The sequence below is a fragment of the Entelurus aequoreus genome, linkage group LG13 (assembly GCF_033978785.1).
Source record: "Entelurus aequoreus isolate RoL-2023_Sb linkage group LG13, RoL_Eaeq_v1.1, whole genome shotgun sequence".
In the NCBI taxonomy this organism is placed as follows: Eukaryota; Metazoa; Chordata; class Actinopteri; order Syngnathiformes; family Syngnathidae; genus Entelurus; species Entelurus aequoreus.
In genome coordinates, this window is record NC_084743.1 from 18,298,860 (window position 1) to 18,313,902 (window position 15,043).

Here is a 15,043-nt window from a genome sequence, read left to right on the forward strand (position 1 = left end):
ATAAAACATTGTGTGTCTGAAAAGGAGCAGAAAGAAGCAACGGTTTGTATTGGATTGCTCATCACTCACATCATTGGATTCTTGATCAACACAATACTTGAGTTGTAAGTGTATTAATACATTTGTTTCATTTCATTCACATTCTAACAATAATAGAGCCACTCATATATACACATTTGTATACATATACTTGTGTGTGTATATATATATATATACACATACATATATATTTTTACACACATGTATATGTGTATACATAAACATATATACATGTATATTTTTAAACACGCATACATATCTACACATGTTTAGATATAAGTAGATATATATACATTTCTCTACCCCACAAACTAAAATACACATACTGTACTTTTTTAATTCATTCAAACCCCTCAAATGATTTTTTTTTTTAAATCTATGTAGCTCTAAACATTTTTTGGGGATGTTTGGAGGCATCAGATATTTTCTTGCTTTAAACATTACTGCAGGTTTAAATTATGTTATAATTATACATATCTACATATGTGTATATATATATGCATATGTCCCACACACACACACACACACACACACACACACACACACACACACACACACACACACACACACTTATATATACATATGTATATATATACATATATGTCCACACACATGTGTGTATATATATATATATATATATATATACACACACATGTATGGACACACACACATATATATGTATATATATATACATACATACGTACACCGTGTCTTCAAAAGTATATTTGTGCTTTGCATACACAATGTCACACTTGGTAAGCGTGCGTTCTCCAAAACGCCACAGGGGTGCAGCAAAGTCTCAAAAATACAAAACTACACATACCAGTATTATTATGTAATACATGTAATCGCAATATCAACACACAAAGTTAAAGTACCAATGATTGTCACACACACACTAGGTGTGGCGAAATTATTGTCTACATTTGACCCATCAACCTTGATCACCCCCTGGGAGGTGAGGGGAGCAGTGAGCAGCAGCGGTGGCCGCGCCCGGGAATCATTTTGGTGATGCAACCCCCGATTCCAACCCTTGATGCTGAGGGCCAAGCAGGGAGGTAATGGGTCCCATTTTTATAGTCTTTGGTATGACTCGGCCGGGGTTTGAACTCACAACCTACCGATCTCGGGGCGGACACTCTAACCACTAGGCAAAGTGTGAAGAAAAGAGCTAATTTTTTTTTTTTTAATATATTATAAGCATGTTTTATATGTATATATATTATAAAATGTCAATATTTATTTTACAAAATAGAGCCTTTTTAATTGTTTAATATATCATATGGAAAACGTTTTTTTTTTTAATCATTTATACATGACATTTCGTAATTTTATATTTATTGCGCATATTTGCTCATGTTTTACTTTGAGCTGTATTTAGAAATGGCGCCGCTGAGGAAGCAGCTGGTTGTTTTAGCGCGCTTTTCATTTTTTTTATGTCCTTTAATGTTTCCCTCGTTTCATGTGGGGTTTTTTTGCCTCATTTTTGTGGACTTTTTGTTTGTGCGCTGCAACAGTGAACAAAGTTGTCCTCGCCTAATATTTGACATGATTCCTGCTGACCACTAGATGGTGCTGTTGCTTCAGTGTCAGAACACTGGCGAGACTCCATGACGTCATCACAATCTTATCACCCGTATCGCTCCATGACTGTGGTCGATATTTCACAGGCAAATCTACTAATATTTCCATGTTTGGGATTAGTGTCTCATGTCCTGAAGGTAAATCACTTCGATAAGATTTCAGGTGCAGCGGATTTAGAGATGATCTCCTTCTTTCTACTTGAGATATTTGTCTCCAGATCCATCAACTTATGAGAGTAAAGTACTTTTTCCTGTAAAAAGTAAGAAAAAAAAGAGGCTGTTGTGACTAGTGAAGTGTCAAAGTGTGTCACAGTTGAAGTTGAAGGATGGCTGTATGCAAGTTGGCTCATTATTAAACTGCACCATGGCTCTCAGATCAATAAGTCAGACAGGACTGCTCCTCTCAGCAGATGGTGACACCTTCTCACCCCCACATGAATAATGGATGGTGGACATGGACCTTCTGCCAGGTCATGATTGCCGAACACGCTCAAAGCTCCTTGGATACTTTTTATGTCCTCAGCCGTGGCTCGCGGCCCATCAAAAAAAGTAACAAGTCATTCAGGGTCACAGGTGAGCTGGAGCCTACCCTAGCGGACTGGTGCACAAAGCATGTTGAGTAAATAAAGCTTCTAATAATTACACTTCTAACTTTAAATAGAAACACTAGAAATATGATTCATTATTTGATAAAGGTACACATCGGCGCCTTTAGGGAGAGTTTTGTGTGGCGACCAAAACACAAAATAACATAACCAACTAGGGATGTCGAACAATTGAATATTCAATTGCCATTGATTGCATTTTGTCCCTGTGGAGGGGGGCGTGGCCTGTGGGCCTGCCGCGGAACGGGGTGTGCCAGGACCGGCCTTGAAGACAGCGACAGGTGAGTACCGTATTTTTCGGACTGTAAGTCGCAGTTTTTTTTCATAGTTTGGCCGGGGGTGCGACTTATACTCAGGAGCGACTTATGTGTGAAATTATTAACACATTACCGTAAAATATCAAATATTATTTAGCTCATTCACATAAGAGACTAGACGTATAAGATTTCATGGGATTTAGCGATTAGGAGTGACAGATTGTTTGGTAAACGTATAGCATGTTCTATATGTTATAGTTATTTGAATGACTCTTACCATAATATGTTACGTTAACATACCAGGCACGTTCTCAGTTGGTTATTTATGCCTCATATAACGTACACTTATTCAGCCTGTTGTTCAGTATTCTTTATTTATTTTAAATTGCCTTTCAAATGTCTATTCTTGGTGTTGGGTTTTATCAAATAAATGTCCCCAAAAAATGCGACTTATACTCCTGTGCGACTTATATATGTTTTTTTCCTTCTTTATTATGCATTTTCGGCCGGTGCGACTTACAGTCCGAAAAATACGGTAGATGGCCCAGGTGGGCCTTGTTATCTAATCACCTGTCCAGGTGGGCCTTGTTATCTAATCACCTGTCGCCTTTATTAGCAGCAGCCGGAACGAGACACGTTGTTGGGAGTTGGGAGAACCCACTAGAGGACAACCTCTACAGTCCCATGAATATACTTTATCACGATTAATCACATTGTAGTTAACTAGGGATGTCGGATAATGTCTTTTTGTCGATATCCGATATTCCGATATTGTCCAACTCTTTAATTACCGATACGATATCAACCGATACCGATATCAACCGATACCGATATATACAGTCGTGGAATTAACACATTATTATGCCTAATTTGGACAACCAGGTATGGTGAAGATAAGGTCATTTTTTTAAAAATTTATAAAATAAAATAAGATAAATTAAAAACATTTTCTTGAATAAAAAAAGAAAGTAAAACAATATAAAAACAGTTACATAGAAACTAGTAATTAATGAAAATTAGTAAAATTAACTGTTAAAGGTTAGTACTATTAGTGGACCAGCAGCACGCACAATCATGTTGTGCTTACGGACTGTATCCCTTGCAGACTGTATTGATATATATTGATATATAATGTAGGAACCAAAATATTAATAGAAAGAAACAACCCTTTTGTGTGAATGAGTGTAAATGGGGGTGGGAGTTTTTTTGGGTTGGTGCACTAATTGTAAGTGTATCTTGTGTTTTTTATGTTGATTTAATAAAAAAAAACAAAAAAACGATGCCGATAATAAAAAAAACGATACCGATAATTTTCGATATTACATTTTAAAGCATTTATCGGCTGATAATATCGGACATCTCTATAGTTAACTCATAATCGCAACATGACATGTTGTCCATAGTTCACTCAAAACGCGATTAAAGACATTCTGTCCATAGATAACTCATAATTAATCACAATTAATAGCATTTTGTCCATAATTAATACATAATGAAATGATCCGTCCTGTTAATTCACAATTAATAGCTTTGTGTCCATAGTTCACAAATTCACAATGTGCAAGCAACGGCCACTCTCGGTTATGTCGACAACCGCTTATGTCGACAACTGCTTATGTCGACGCGAGTCTGCCAATCGGAGCGATGTTCACTCCAACAGATTTTACTGTACGACAACGTACTACGTTGCATCTTACAAGTCGAGCCTAAAAAGTACACAGGAAGTCACAGTTGTTGCGTAGTGTTGCTTTAATTACAGGGACTGGCTGGTATCAGGCTGGTACAGAAGTGTGGAGGTAAACTCTCACAGTAAAAGCTTTTGTGCTGTCTGGATCGCTGCTTTAAGCGATAACGTTTCCTGACAGCTCTCTTTGAAAAGAAGCTTTAGACATCTCAACTGGAAAAATGGCTTTATATCTTGTGTGTGTGTGTGTGTTTGGTTGAGGATGCATTCGTAATCAAAGCTTTGAGATGGTAGAAATATGAGTGAGTAGTAATTGAACCCTAAAGGTCTGAATTGTGTGTGTGTGTGCCAGGTACAGTGTTGATGTGCCAGATTCAATACAAAGCCTCATTAGTCACAGGTGAACTCACACACACGATCTGTTAATTGGCAATTTACATGTCCGCATAGTGTCTGCAGGTTGGACGCTAGCTTATAATTCATCTGACATATTTTTGTACGAGCGTGATTTGTGTTACTATAGCGCCGCTAGGGCTGGGCGATTTATCGATATACTCGATATATCGCAGGTTTGTCTCTGTGCGATATAGAAAATGACTATCGTGATATTGGAGTATACGTTCTCACGCAGTTGCTTTTAGCTGCCGACATTACACTACAGGCGTTTCTCACTCTTTCTTGTCTCTAGATCATGGGTGTCAAACTCTGGCCCGCGGGCCACATTTCGGGAGAACATCCACACTGTAACACAACATAAACACAACAGAACAAATACCCAGAACCCTTTGCAGCACTAACTCTTCCGGGACGTTACAAGGTGTGTGTGTGTGTGTGTGTGGGGGGGGGAGGTTTGGTGGTAGCGGGGGTGTATTTTGTAGCGTTCCGGAAGAGTTAGTGCTGCAAAGGATTCTGGGTATTTGTTCTGTTGTGTTTATGTTGTGTTATGGTGCGGATGTTCTCCCGAAATGTGTTTGTCATTCTTGTTTGGTGTGGATTCACGGTGTGGCGTATATGTGTTATATATATATAACAGTGTTAAAGTTTTTTATGCTGGCACCCTCAGTGTAACCTGTATCGCTGTTGTATCACTCGTGTGTGCGTACAGAAGCCGCACATATTTTGTGACTGGGTCTGAACGATATTAGAATGGATGAAAAGCGGACGTGACGATAGCTCGTAGAGTACGTTAAAGGCAGTGCATTTAAGGCACGCCCCCAAGACTGTGGTCCGGGTGGACGAGATATAATGACTGATGAACACCTTGGTTCGATAATGAAGGTTGCCTCAGCTCAAAGCCTGAGCCCCGACATTAATGAACTAGCATCCATTAATAAACTAGCATCCAAGAAAAGATGGCAGGTATCTGGCTTGGGCACATCAGATTAGATCAGTGTGTTGCAAACTGAGCATTTTAAAGTCCTGAATGGTTGTTTTATTCATTGTTATTTTATTATCAAATTTATTAGCCTGTGGAAAAAGTTAATGTTGATATTAACCTCAGAAGGCTGCAAATAGAAAAGAGGTATTCAATTTTTATTGAAATTGTATTTGATATGCCATTGATATTTTTGAATTATTATTATTATTATTTGAAACTCGATGTTGCATGTCACTATAAAGTTATATAAGCCTTGCTTGTTCAACATTCAATGCAAAACTTGTTTGGATCCCTATTAAAAGGTTAATTTGTTCAACCTTGGCCCGCGGCTTTGTTCAGTTTTAAATTTTGGCCCACTCTGTATTTGAGTTTGACACCCCTGCTCTAGATCATCCTCCATTTTTTTCAGGATCAGAAATATAAGGTTCAGATGATCATTTGTCCCAAAGTAGTCTTTGTCGTCTCCCATGAGTCATAATGTTGTTGTTGTTGAAGGGAAAGCAAACGTGATGCGTCTGTGAAGTTACCACGCCTGCAAATGCTTAAAATGATCAAAATCCTTAAATATTACGTTACTATGACTGTGCCTGATACTACATTACATACGGTATATAATTACAGCCTGTTTTTTTGTTGTTGTCCTGTCCAGCTTCTCAGGCAAATCATATTGTTGATGTCGATACAAATTTACTTTACAAAAGAGAAGTGTGGGATACTTCTCTTGTTGCCTTATTTATATTTGACTTGATTAAATGTATTTATATTATCATTTGGTGCAGCCGGGCCGGAGCAGGAGGGGATAGAAAGAGGTAAAAAAGGAAGACAGAGGGGGACATTGTGGGGACAAGAGGGGGATAAGACAGAGAGACAAAAACAACAACAACAATAGAGCGACATCAGCAAATATGATATGTACAAATATGATGGTAAAAGTGATAGCAAAGAAGCAGTTAGTGAACTATTTGTGCCAGGACAGTCAACTTGTACATTTATTTTCTTCCCACTTGAAACCACTTTTTTATTTTTTTTATTCCCATTTATTTTGTTTCCAAGTGGAATGTGATCATGTTGCTCTGCAAAATGTGAACTGTGCTCACAAGTGGAATTAATCCTGTTGTTAACGACCAACGTTTTTGCATGGGAAATTAGTAGCATTAAAAATAATGGCAACACGAGTCCTGATGTCTTCATGCATGATCGAAATCCTTAAATATTACATTGCTATGACTGTGCCTGGTACTACATTACATACTGTATATAATTACAGCGTGTTTATAAAACGTTGACGGAGGTTTTTGGATATTTTTTAGAGCGCTTTATAGGCGGATTAGTGCGACTCCTATTACCTCCATTGTTGGCTGACTTTTGCTAGTGCTTATTTACGAGTTAGAATGCATTAAAAAAAGAAAAACATTTGTGCTTGGCTTACATAAGGATTGGGAATGATAGACAACATTCCAAAACATCCATCCATCCATTTTCTACCGCTTGTCCCTTTCGGGGTTGCGGGGGGTGCTGGAGCCTATCTCAGCTGCATTCGGGCAGAAGGCGGGGTACACCCTGGACAAGTCGCCACCTCATCACAGGGCCAACACAGATAGACAGACAACATTCACACACTAGGGACCATTTAGTGTTGCCAATCAACCAACCCCCTCTGCATGTTTTTGGAGGTGGGAGGAAGCCGGAGTACCCGGAAGGAACCCATGCAGTCACGGGGAGAACATGCAAACTCCACACAGAAAGATCCCGAGCCCGGGATTGAACTCAGGACTACTCAGGACCTTCGTATTGTGAGGCACATGCACTAACCCCTGTACCACCGTGCTGCCCGATATATTAGTTTTATTTGTTTCAATTCTAAAATCTCTCTAGATCGACTTCAAATCTTTCTGTCAATAGAAAATCTTATTTTATTTTACTTTTTTATGTTTAATACCCTTTTTGTTAAAGAAAACCCTGTTTTTTCAAACACTATATATACGCAATATTTTTCACCCAAAAAATGTCAAAGTCGAATATTTGATGTGAAATGATTGGCGCTTTGAATATGTCAATAATTCATAACTACATTGATTGGAGATACATGACAATAAAATGCCGGACAAACAGATTTAAGAACACTTTTTACCCGAGAGCAATATTGTCGCTGAACACAAGGCATAAAAAAGAATGACTGTGCATGTGAGCTGTGTGCTTGGTATTTTTATCTATTTATCTGAGTACCATGTTCTTATGTTTTTATGTGTTATTATGAATTTGCACTAAATTAGTTTGCTTGCAATTTCGTTGTACAATGTACAATGACAGTAAAGATATATTCTATTCTATCTATTGTGATTTATTATCATTTTTTGAGCAATGACAATAAAAAAACAATTCCCCTTTAGTAAAAACATTTTACAGTTAATTTTTTATCATGCATTTATACATTTAATTTCCTGGTGATGTAAAAGTCGGTGAAATTATATTTAAAGGCCTACTGAAATGAATTTTTTTTAATTTAAACGGGAATAGCAGATCCATTCTATGTGTCATACTTGATCATTTCGCGATATTGCCATATTTTTGCTGAAAGGATTTAGTAGAGAAAATCGACGATAAAGTTCGCAACTTTTGCTCGCTGATAAAAAAAACCTTGCCCCTACCGGAAGTAGCGTGACGTCACAAGCGGTAGTGCTGCTCACAATTCCCCGTTGTTTACAATGGAGCGAGAGATATTAGGAGCGAGAAAGTGACGATTACCCCATTAATTTGAGCGAGGATGAAAGATTCGTGGATGAGGAACGTTAGAGTGACAGACTAGAATGCAGTTCAAGAGATATCTTTTTTCGCTCTGACCGTAACTTAGGTACAAGCTGGCTCATTGGAATCCACACTCTTTCCTTTTTCTAATGTGGATCACGGATTTGTATTTTAAACCACTATATCCTCTTGAAAATGAGAGTCGAGAAGGCGAAATGGACATTAACAGCGACTTTTATCTCCACGACAATACATCGACGAAGCTCTTAGCATGAGCTAACGTGATAGAATTTGTCTCAAATGCAGATAGAAACAAAATAAATAAATTCCTGACTGGAAAGATAGACAGAAGATCAACAATACTACTATCAGGAGACACCGAACCAAACACTGGACATGTAAATACACGGTTAATGTGTATTCGACACCTGTCGAAGCCTAGCAATGCTGTTGCTAACGACGCTAACTTAACAACGGGGGACCTCGTCAGAGCTATGATAAAAACATTAGCGCTCCACCTACGCCAGCCAGCCCTCCTCCGCTCATCAACACCCGTGCTCACCTGCGTTCCAGCGATCGACGATGCGGTCGGCGGCCCGGAGACGTAGGAAGTCAAGGTGAGTTCGCCGCTAGCGCGTCTTCTATCCAACAAAGCCCTCCTTGTTGTGTTGCTACAGCCAGCCGCATACACCGATCCCACCTACAACGTTCTTCTTTGCAGCCTCCATTGTTCATTAAACAAATTGCAAAAGATTCACTAACACAGATGTCCAGAATACTGTGGAATTTTGTCGAAGAAAACAGAGCTGTTTGTATTGTGTCCAAAAGGGTCCAAACACTTCCGTGGACCTCGCGACGTCACGCGCATACGTCATCCTCCAAAGGCGTTTTGAACCGGAAGTTCCCCGGGAAATTTAAAATTGCACTTTATAAGTTAACCCGGCCGTATTGGCATGTGTTGCAATGTTAAGATTTCATCATTGATATATAAACTATCAGACTGCGTGGTCGGTAGTAGTGGCTTTCAGTAGGCCTTTAAGCATTGTACATATTTAGTCTGCAGACAAAAAGAAAAGCAAACGTCTCCTTTTGTGATTTACATTTTCTATCCTGCCCCTCATCTGGCCATTGTACGTCTCTTATTTGAAATAATGACGGCAGTGCTGAGGATACTATTGCAGCATCTGTCACTTCCAATAGTTGTCGCAGCTCGTCTCTTGCTCAAAAGCTGTATTGAAATGAAGCCATCTGGATCTCTTCAACTAGCAGACAACTGTCTTCTATTCATGACAAAATGTTGGTGCTTCCATGGCGGCTGCAGGCTTACCGCACACTTTAATGAAGAACTACAAAGATGATGGCGCAAACAACTTGTTGCTGACAGGAGACATTCCTTTAGCACTGTACGTACGTGTGTGTGTGTTTATTACACAATGTACATGTGACAGAACGTGTGTGCGTGTGACAAGGTGACAGTTTATATGACAGTCACCCTCCCGTGTGTTAACATCACACAAATGGTTACTGCCAATCATTCTACCAATCTACCTGCAGCGTGCACACATAATGTGACAGAAAAATAATGTAATATTCTCCATATTTAGGTTTAGCACACTGATGGTTTTTTCAGGGCTGATACCGATTATTAGTAGTCGAGGTGGCCGATATTTATTTGCAGTAGGGTTGCAAAATTCCGGGAATATTCAAAGTTGGAAACTTTCCATGGGAATTAACAGTAATTAATGGGAATAAACATTGAATGCAACATGCTAGATCTTGCAGCATGATTATTCGCTACAAAAACCTGATTTAATGCAAATTCAACTGAATTTCAACCCTGCACTGTGCATTCCTCCATCACATGAGCAGTGCATTCATCCATCACATGCACAGATAATTCCCAGCATGCTACACACTACAGCAGGGCTAGTGAGGCCACACTAGTATTTGAGCCCAAGGACTTCATCCAGTCAGGTAAGTTTTGATGATATTACTGGGGTAAATATATTTGATCTATGGTATTTAAGTTTAATAGAGGTGTAATTGCTTGTCACTGTATGACTGTAGACTACTCCAGCAGACTTCCACTCAAGCTAGCTAGATGTTCCTGTACTTGTTAAATGAGTTTGGGGCCAATATCTCTAGCTAGCTAGGTTTATGTACCACCACAGTCCCATAATAACCTACTCAGTGGCCTAGTGCAGTGTTTTTCAACCTTTTTTGAGCCAAGGCACTTTTTTTCATAAAAAAAAATACGGAGGCACACCACCAGCAGAAAAGGTTAAAAAATGAAACTCCACCAGGTTGTCGTGCCTTATTTTGAGTTTGTTGTTGTTTCCTGTGTGTAGTGCTTTAGTTCCTGTCTTGCGCTGTTAATTTGGTGACCCTTCCTGTTTTGTTAGTGTTCTCCTGTAGCAGCTTCATGCCTTCCTTTGAGCGCTATTGCCCGCACCTGCTTTGTTTCCGCAATCAAGTTTATTTAAGTTGTGCGTACGCTATCCTTCTTTGTGGGGACACTGTTGATTGTCATGTCATGTACGGATGTACTTTGTGGACGCCGTCTCCCTGCTCCACACGCTGTAAGTTTTTGCTGTCGTCCAGCATTCTGTTTTTGTTTACTTTGTAGCCAGTTCAGTTTTACTTTTGTTTTGCATAGCCATCCCTATGCTTCAGTGCCTTTTCCTAGCGGGACTTGCCTTTTGTTCATTTTTGGTTTATGCGTTACATACCTTTTACATACCAAAAGAGGTTGAAAAACACTGCACTAGACAACGGCACATTATTATAATTATTGATTTGCAAAAAATATTTTTTGGACCAATTAGGTGAAGTTGCATAATTTCCCACGGCACACCAGACAATATCTCACGGCACACTAGTGTACCGCGGCACAGTGGTTGAAAAACACTGGCATAGTGGTTAGAGTGTCCGCCCTGAGATCGGTAGGTTGTGAGTTCAAACCCCGGCCGAGTCATACCAAGGACTATAAAAATGGGACCCATTACCTCCCTGCTTGACACTCAGCATCAAGGGTTGGAATTGGGGGTTAATTCACCAAAAATGATTCCCGGGCGCAGCACCGCTGCTGCCCACTGCTCCCCTCACCTCCCAGGGGGTGAACAAGGGGATGGGTCACATGCAGAGGATACATTTCACCACACCTAGTGTGTGTGTGACAATCATTGGTACTTTAACTTAACTTATAATGAACCGAAAATATTTCTCCGTTAGCTGTGATGCTAACTTTCTCTATGTTAAGTCCCATTAATTTATGCTAACAACGTTAGCGATCCGAATTGACCTTTTTTGTGATCTGTAAAGTTCAACCAGCAAATACTAAATCAAAACGTGTAGTTTCCTCTGCCTTCTGTTCTGCTAGCCATTCTGTTGTCATACAAGAATGTAGTTTGATTTAGCATGCTGATTGAGTGTTCATTTATTCATCTAGCCCAGTGGTTCTTAACCTGGGTTCGATCGAACCCTAGGGGTTCGGTGAGTCGGCCTCAGGGGTTCGGCGGAGGTCAAGACACACCCGACTCATCGTGTAAATAAAAACTTCTCCCTATCGGCGTATTATGGATACCACCAAACAATGTTCCCTCTACTTTTCCATCTGATTTGCAGGTGTGTAATTTGTTGTGAGTTCATGCACTGTGTTGGTTTTGTTCTTTGAACAAGGTGATGTTCATGCACGGTTCATTTTGTGCACTAGTAAAAAAAACATGTAACTTTGTCTTGAATTTGAAAAAAAATTGTTTTTTATTGTGAATGTGCATATGAAACTGGTGGGGTTCGGTACCTCCAACAAGGTTAAGAACCACTGATCACTATTTCTATTCATTTGTCCATCAGTATAATATTTTTAAAGACTAGTCCAATTGTTTAGCTGACTACCGTATTTTTCGGACTATAAGTCACAGTTTTTTTCATAGTTTGGCCGGGGGTGCGACTTATACTCAGGAGCGACTTATGTGTGAAATTATTAACACATTACCGTAAAATATCAAATAATATTATTTAGCTCATTCACGTAAGAGACTAGACGTATAAGATTTCATGGGATTTAGCGATTTTAGGAGTGACAGATTGTTTGGTAAACGTATAGCATGTTCTATATGTTATAGTTATTTGAATGACTCTTACCATAATATGTTACGTTAACATACCAGGCACGTTCTCAGTTGGTTATTTATGTACGTTATATGTTCATATAATAACGTACACTTATTCAGCCTGTTGTTCACTATTCTTTATTTATTTTGAATTGCCTTTCAAATGTCTATTCTTGGTGTTGGGTTTCATCAAATAAATTTCCCCAGTGCGACTTATATGTTTTTTTCCTTCTTTATTATGCATTTTCGGCCGGTGCGACTTTTACTCCGAAGCGACTTATACTCCGAAAAATACGGTAGATGGCCCAGGTGGGCCTTGTTATCTAATCACCTGTCCAGGTGGGCCTTGTTATCTAATCACCTGTCGCCTTTATTAGCAGCAGCAATAATTTATATCTGTGTGTGGCATTGCATTAGTGTTTTACAAGCTTCTCATCTTATTCTACAGAATAAGATGGACGGTGTCCAACTTTGAATAGTCAAAAAATGGTCAAAATTTCCAAACTTCCTGAGCTTAGCTTCCCGTGGTAAATTTCCGGAAATTTACCAGAAACTTTCCACCCCTTTGCAACCCTAGTATTAACACACACACACACACACACACACTGAAAAATGGTACTGTTGAGTACCGGTACCTATTCGCAGGAACATCAATACTAGGGGTGTGGGAAAAAATCGATTTGAATTCGAATCGCGATTCTCACGTTGTGCGATTCAGAATCGATTCTCATTTTTAAAAAATCTATTTTTTTATTTTTTTTTAAATTAATCAATCCAACAAAACAATACACAGCAATACCATAACAATGCAATCCAATTCCAAAACCAAACCCCGACCCAGCAACACTCAGAACCGCAATAAACAGAGCAATTGAGAGGAGACACAAACACGACAAAGAAAACAAACCAAAAGTAGTGAAACAAAAATGAATATTATCAACAACAGTATCAATATTAGTTACAATTTCAACCTAGCAATGATTAAAAATCCCTCATTGACATTATCATTTATAAAAATAAAAAAAAAAGAACAATAGTGTCACAGTGGCTTACACTTGCATCGCATCTCATAAGCTTGACAACACACTGTGTCCAATATTTTCACAAAGATAAAATAAGTCATATATTTGGTTCATTTAATAGTGAAAACAAATTTACATTATTGCAATCAGTTGATAAAACATTGTCCTTTACAATTATAAAAGCTTTTAACAAAAATCTACTACTCTGCTTGCATGTCAGCAGACTGGGGTAGATCCTGCTGAAATCTATGTATTGAATGAATAGAGAATCCTTTTGAATCGGGAAAATATAGTTTTTGAATCGAGAATCGTGTTGAATTGAAAACATTTTTTTTTATTTTGAATCGAATCGTGACCCCAAGAATCCATATTGAATCGAATCGTGGGACACCCAAAGACTCACAGCCCTAATCAATACTGACCACACACAATGTTGAATATTGTCTTGCGAGTGATGACATTTTATACCAGAAGGCCTTTGTTGATATTTATGTTCGTGATTCATGTGCTAAAGCACTATAATACAGGAGAAAAGGTTTATTATTCATGGTTGGAATTTTAATTCATCCCAACTGGGAGTGCTCTCATGACATTTATCTTTAATTAAGTCTCCTTCTTGAAGGTATTAGAATGATAATGCAGCTTGGCATATTTTTGGACAACTAACACATTAAATCACTGCTTTTCATGGCGTGAATGTGTTCACCCACCGTGTTCATTACGATGCGCGTTTATTGTCATCCCATTCTGCGCATTGTCGGCTTATCTATCTGCTGACAATTCCTCAATTTCCACGCGTCCCCGGCGGGGTTTTTGTCGGATCCCGATTGCCACGAACGCATCTGTCGAACCCAACGTCCGTTGCCATAACGACGGTTATTGTGACAGCAAATCGCATCCGCGTCTGGAGACTCGATTCCCTCGGAGGGGGACGGACGCACAAACCCGTCATGCAAATGCTGCAAACCATTTAATGACAGCGGAAGTCAGATTTGCTGAACTGAATAGTCCTAAGTCTTTTTTTCCCCTCTCTGTCTCTGTTTCACACACACGCTGGCGCGCACGTAAAAGGACAGACAGCAGTACATCACTTTGTAGAAAGCGTGTCAAGAGACGCTTCTCTAAATCTGCCACCATCTGCTGCGACGACAGCTAATTAGGAAAATATATTGTGTTTATATCTTCCTCAAAGTTTTGTCGTTGTAAAAAAAAAAACCACACAAGTAGAACATTAAGTGTCCGCCTATGCACAAACATCTCACTAAAAGTGAAGTTGACTGAATGTTCAGCATTGTTGACGTCCACTAAGACGAAATGAAACAACTGTCGATGCAAGTCGAACAAACACTTACTCATTGCTGCTTTTCTATGAGCAAAAAAACGATGGGGCATTCATCACCGAGGTAAGTACAACTACACAGTACTCTGTCTTAATGTCTAATCTGCTGTTTTTAATGAAACATTTTCTTCCAACAGCAATGTTATAAATCACACAGACAACACCAATTACTTCAAATGTATGAAGAAAAAACTTCATAACTAAAATGAAGCACTTCAATTCTAACTGAGGTGGCAATTCATCATCGAATGTTAAGAGACAAAGTTTTTCTTTGTCTTT

At 39.0% G+C, this 15,043-nt stretch overlaps 1 protein-coding gene across 1 annotated transcript in view; it reads right to left on the reverse strand.

Moving 5' to 3' along the window:
- Positions 1–15,043, reverse strand: part of LOC133663222 (frizzled-7-like) — a 791,936-nt gene that overhangs the window by 461,973 nt on the left and 314,920 nt on the right. The gene's annotated exons all lie outside the window — the stretch shown is intronic.